This window comes from Gossypium arboreum, chromosome 12 (genome assembly GCF_025698485.1).
Source record: "Gossypium arboreum isolate Shixiya-1 chromosome 12, ASM2569848v2, whole genome shotgun sequence".
Classification (NCBI taxonomy): domain Eukaryota; kingdom Viridiplantae; phylum Streptophyta; class Magnoliopsida; order Malvales; family Malvaceae; genus Gossypium; species Gossypium arboreum.
In genome coordinates, this window is record NC_069081.1 from 30,398,071 (window position 1) to 30,404,642 (window position 6,572).

The following is a 6,572-nucleotide window of genomic DNA, read 5'->3' on the forward strand; positions in this document are numbered from 1 at the left end:
GTCGTCGAGGTAAGTTCGTATAATGGCTATCATATTAATGTTATTCAAAAGTATTTTATTATGTATTCATAATATAATTGAAGGATGTATATCCAAGTCAATGCTATGACGATTATCGAGTCTTGGTTGAACCTTAGGAATTTGTAGGATACAAATAACATGTCATTAGGGATTTCATGTTTTGGGTGTTGGTCTTGAATGTCCTACCGATGGCTGAGGTCCTACATTTGTTACAGATTCTCCACATCTCATTTGAGCAGCATTGTGTAGCTTACATTCTGACCCACAGCTCGTGTGAGCAGGCCCATTTTATAGCTCGTGTGAGCAATGATGTAAAGGAAAGGTTACGGTTATATGTTTAAGCACACATCGTGTGAGCTTTCTCGAATATCCAATGATATTCTAGATGATTCAATGGGCAAGAAAAGGGATGGAAATAGTAAGTTTTCAAATGGAATTATGCTTATGATCATGAAAAGGATGAATAAATCAAATGATGTATTTTCATATGAAAATGACTTATCATGTCGTTAATCCAAATGAGTTATGTATAAATGCACTAACTTGTATATTGATGATGATGTATAGGCTTGTGCCAAGCTTGTGGTTAGGGTTATATTATGCTTATACTTAATGTTATATAATTGAAAGGGTAAGTTATGTTTCATTTTTTACGAACTTACTAAGCATTTTGTGTAACGCCCCAATTTTCGGGAATCCTGTGAATGTTGGCATAGGTTTAATTATGTTAGTGGGCCTCTAGAAAGCCCAAGCTTAAGATAGAACCCGACAATTTTAGTTAATTTTTGTTCCATAAGAAAAAGGGGGTGAAATTATGAAATAGGACCTATGTGAAAATGTTTGAAAATGCTATAGGCTAAATTGAAGTGGCCAAATACATAGGAGTGCAAAATAGGAGGATTTGCATGACAAACCTCCCATTTTACATGAAGTGGCTAGCCATCATGTTGTTGTAGACAAAATGTACACTTGATATTCATAATTTATGGTACAAATTGGTACAAATTGATAATAGGTTAGGTAAATGTTCAATGATAATAGGTTAGATAAATGTTCCATGATAATGGGTTAGGTAAATGTCTCATGATAATGGGTTAGGTAAATGTTTCATGATAAGAATTTCATGTCTTTTGTATTAAAGAATTAAATGGATGAAATATGAAGTTTTATTAAAAGAAAAAGGGGTGAAAAGAACAAAGTTTTATCCATCTTTGTTCATCATAGCTGAAAGTTAGAGAAGAGAAAGGAAAGGAGAAAGCTCTTGAGTATTCGGTCATTAGGAGGAGGAAAATTGAAGGTAAGTTCTTGGTACCTTACTTCTATTTTGAGGTTCATGAGTTCTTCTTGATTCTACCTTAACTCTTGAAGTATATTTTGATTTTTAGTTGTGTTGTGAGCATTTAGTCATGAATTAAAATGAAGGAAATGGTTGTTGTTTCATGTTCTTTTGATGAAAAATGGAAGATAGGTGAAGTTGAGCCAAACAAATGAGCATGCATGTGCCTTAGATGTTAAAGGGAAAAATCAGCTAACATGTTGTGCTTTAAAATGATGAAATGGAGATTATACTTAAGTAAAATCATAGATATGTGATGATTGATTGGTGATATACATGTTTAAATAACAAGCATGCAAGTTAGGTGTGAAAGAGTGATTTAGTAATAAATCTGCTTGGGACAGCAGCAGTAACGTGACTTTGGAAAATCACCATAAATTTTAGAAGATGAGTTAGAAGCTGCATAAATTATGTAATTAAAGATTATTGAGTCTAGTTTCTAATGAAATAAACAAGAACATATTTTGAATTCTGTACAATGAGAAATTTGATTCGTAATGAAGGGTGGTCAGATTAGTCAAACAGTGAAACATGGGAAACTTTGAGAAAAATCTGGTATTGATTGGATAAACCAAAAATTCTGAAAATTTTATGGATAGAAGATATATGAGTCTATTTTCAGGGAAAATTAACGGCACTTGATTTGGAGTTTCGTAGCTCTAGTTATAAATAATTTAGTGACTGTTGCTCAGGAAGACAGCTTGCAGTGAAATTATGATTATGTGGTAAACATTGACAAAAATTTGTTAATGAGTTGCTTATTGATTTCTTATAAGCTTACTATGATCTGTAGGTGTGGTTGGCCGAATATTGTAAGGGGTTAATACATAGTTTGTATTTGAATAGTTAGATTAACATGTTAGTAATCCAATTGTAGGCGGTTCGTGTGTGGATCTCGTCAGCATATCGTCGCAAACAAGTGTGTAACTGACACCCTCTTATAGACTAGATTGGCAAAAGCCGAAATGCCGAAAAGTCAGTATTTTGGGAATTTGCGAGTGTGCGAATGCTCGAAAGATAGTTGGGTTTGTATATTTGGTAATCTAAAGTAATAAACTGCAGTACGCGCGATTTCGTACATTTTGATAATTTGGGCTTAATGGGCCAAAGATCGGGTTCATGGGCCAACGGGCCCAATTCAGTAAGTATGTGCGGTAAGTGTTCTGATAGTACGTAAATAGTTAGGATATGCATGAAAACCATAAAAGTAGCTAAATTACTATAATACCCCTATGTATGGAAAATTATCATTATACCCCTAGGTGCAAAATTACTTGTTATACCCCTAGGGTTAATTTTGATGAAAAGCATGACGATCGATTACGTATGATGTATGCCATGATTATATATCTTGCATTGGGACATGGGTATATTATGGAGGAAGCGTTACGGTGGCTATGCCACAAATATCCGATCCGGTGGCTCTACCACATATATACATTACGGTGGCTCGCCACGATTATCTCAGATCTGGTGACTCTGTCACATTATTCATTCGCAGCTATGCTGCAAATTCGTGGTGTGTAGCGGTTGGGTGGGTCGAGTTGTCTCCCCACGGTGTAAGGTTGGTACGGGGTGTATACGGTTGGATATGGTTGGGTTACGCATAAACATGTAATATCATTACGTTACATTATGGGCCTATGGGCTTTATTCAATTCATTCAGGCTAAGACCAACTTATTCATTTCGTGGGTTGAGCTGATTTAGACTATGGTTGGGTTATTTTACACCGAGTTTCCCAAACTCATCCCTTTTATTTTCATCCACGCAGTAATCCCCAACCATAGTGGGCTTGGAGTCGTGAGGGAATTTGGAGTGGCCACCCGTTCTGAAAGTTTGATTTTCTTCTAGTGAACTGGACATCCTTTTAATTACGTTTGAAGTTTTTGGGCTTTTAAATGTAATAAGGCCGCTTAATTATTTTTGATGGTTTTAATATGTATTACTAAGATAGGTAATACTTATTTTAACTGTAGAAATTGGATAGCTTTAGGGCACGCTTTCAAAAACAACAGTTGATTTCAAAATAACACGACAACAAGCAAAGCTTTCGCAATGAAAGTATTTTTCCAAAATTAATCAATTTTCCTAAAAATGACTTAATCAAATCGGTTTCCTAGAAATATCCATGACGTTAAGGTGTGGCAATGGCGGTATGCATGTCTAGGATTGGATCCGAAGGGAGCTTGGTACTTAAGAAGTCCGATGGACTCACCACCTCTTTTCCGGTTTCCTACCTGGTGCACAGCTTCCATTCACTTTAACCCTTAATGAATTAATCTTTTGAACATCAAGTACGATTTTCTGGACTTAGAATGGAAATTTTATTTTTTTTACATTTTTGATGTGGCATGTCGGATCCGGCCATAACTTCTGGGCCGGGTTTGGGGTGCTACATTTTGTGCTTACGTAGATTCTTTCCTATGTTTTATAGATTATTGAAAGCTCGATCGGTTTGGAAGCTTGTCGGAGATCAATCACACTATCCAACATAAATTTCGATAGATTTTGAATGTATTGGGTCAAGGTTATAATGGAATGTTTAGGTTGAATTGTAATTTCATTTTGATGAATGTTTGGTTGGTGGATTTGCTTGTATAAGTTATGAATGTTATCTTGGTTTGGTACATTTGATGCCTTACTAGTTTGTGTCATTATGACTATAATATGTTGCATGATTTGAATGGCTCAAATGGTATGTTTTGTGATGGAATAATGGTCAAGTTGTGGCATGTTTGGTAAGTTTTGGAACTAGTAATTGATGAATGGTAAGTGGTAAAAATATGCATGTTTAGGTAAGTCTTAATGATTGCATTTGAGGTGCCTTTGAATGGCATATTGGTTAGTTGAATTAGGACAATTGAAATGGCTTATATATGTATGTTTTGATATGGATTTGGTGTCTTGTAAATGTGCACAAAAGACTTATATGTTCATACATGAAATAGTATGGAAAATGGCTTGATTTTTAGGCAATTTTGTGTCCATACAGCCTAAGACATAGATGTGTGACTCAGCCATGTATGGCACATGGCCTAGCGACACGACTGGGTGTCATCTTAGGGTTCCTTTATTTTCAAGTCAGTGAGTTACACGGCCTGGCACACGGGCATGTGGCGCAACTCAGAGAGTTACACGACCTACCACACGGGCATGTGTCTCAGCCGTGTGAGGCACACGACCTGGCAATATGGCCGTGTAACCCCTGTATCCAAATTTTTGTAACTTTTTCTTAGACTTTTCAAATGATTTCAATTTAGTCCCGAATCATTTCTAAGGTATTTTTAGGGCCTCAAGGGCTCGATTTAGGGATGGAATGTGCATGTATAATTGATATATAATATGTTTATGTTTGTGAATGAAATAATGTTAAATGTTTCCAATTGTACGATAATACTCCGTAACCCTAATTTGGCAACGGATACGGGTTAGAGGTGTTACAACATATCCATCTTTCATCACCTTCTTTATCGGGTCAAGTAGTCAACCTCATGCCCTAAATTTCATGGTCTTGCCATCCACATGGATAAGTTGTACATGTCCATGTTTTATTTAAATCCTGTCTCCAATGGACCTCCTACATAGTGAAAAATACATACATTAATAAATCAACATGAATTAATGTGCATGAAAATCATGTAATTAAACATAATTTCACATACTTTCTAAATTCATGTCTAAAATTACTAATTAAGTAAAATTCACTTATTTCAAAAATAATTACTCAAGATAAACAAATTTATTAAGTAAAAAGGTGGTAAAAAATATAAAGAAAATCCTATATAATTTCGAGTTTACAACCACACATCATCTTATTCATGTAGCACATCATGTCTCTCATTTGTAAACATGCAGAAACTTTACGATACTTCACATACGAATAACCATTGTAAATTAACATACACATACCCTCACTAGTTATCCGAGAAGACATCAACATACGAATAACCATTGTAAATTAACATACATGAGTTAGGATAAAAACCCCCTTGAAACTCACCTTTATTTCAGATCGGAGTTCCTGTTCTGATTTTCCTACCCGAACCAGTAGCAGCAACCACTTAAAAGGACATGGAATTTTCATTAAAACCCCATTTTTAGGCAGTTTACCAATATATCAATTATATACAACCCCCATGTAGTACCTCATTTTCACACCCTCTAGTATTTATGTCTTTTTACATCCTTAATCATGCAGAGCTATCAGACTTACTAAAATGTTGAAACATCTACCGATTAACCCAAAAACCTTAGCTTCCAGTTTAATGAAGAAGAATAAAATATTTAGTTTTAATAAGAAGAACCAGATCGTTGAACGGAAGAAAAATTATCTAAATGTTCCCTTCTTACCATATATATACTCAGTTCTCTCTCAATGGATCTTGACAGGTGTCAAATGTGTACAGAAATTGTCCCTTAATTTCCCTACCAAAATCGGGGAAAATATAAAAAGAAAATTTGGATGCAGATACTATTTGACTAGTCAAGTCCATTCAATTGACTCTTAACTAATCCTATTTAGGACCTACTTGCACATTGTTCAAGAAAATCGAGCATACCATACCCCTAGCGGTAACTCGTATGTGGCAAGGTCTTAAAGACACTTTAGTCCCTCTATAGCTTTCTCATATACTAAGTAGGCATTTCATGCTCAGCCAAAGTCTGAGACATACTCTTTGCTTTTCGTACTCTTTCTTCAATTGAAGATTACCCCGAGATGAAATCCTTAGATACTACCACAGGCAGATTCTTTATGCGCCACAACTTAGTTTGCTAGAAGCATGTAAAATGGCAGACTATGCTGCCATAGTGTACCATTAGAGGTAACATACTTGTCTACTTGCCCTTTTCTTGTATCCATCAATGTTGAGGTGTGCCATGACATCCATGGGCTGGTGTCATGACTCTGAAGGCAGAAATACAACAACTCTAATCCACTTTGGTTTTAACTTTCCATTTAAAAAAACATATGCATCATTCCAAGATTCAAAATGACAACACTATATATATGTTCAATTTCATGAATCAACCCAAATAAGCCTTAGCCATTCATAAACTATTAAATTATCATTCATCCATTGCTCAATTATACAAAATTTGACCATTTGCTACCTAATAATCAGTTCAACCCTAGGTACATGCCATTTAATCAATTAGATGCTAAATTCACCTCACGGGACTTTGAGGATGACCTATACCTACGCATGAAACAT

The 6,572-nt window shown here is 35.3% G+C and overlaps 1 long non-coding RNA gene across 1 annotated transcript; it reads left to right on the plus strand.

Annotated features, from left to right (window-relative positions):
* Nucleotides 1-1,189: 1,189 nt before the first annotated feature.
* Nucleotides 1,190-2,502, plus strand: LOC128285278 (uncharacterized). The gene is made up of 2 exons (XR_008275746.1): nt 1,190-1,318; nt 2,235-2,502. It is a non-coding gene; the product is annotated as an uncharacterized LOC128285278 (long non-coding RNA).
* Nucleotides 2,503-6,572: the final 4,070 nt, after the last annotated feature.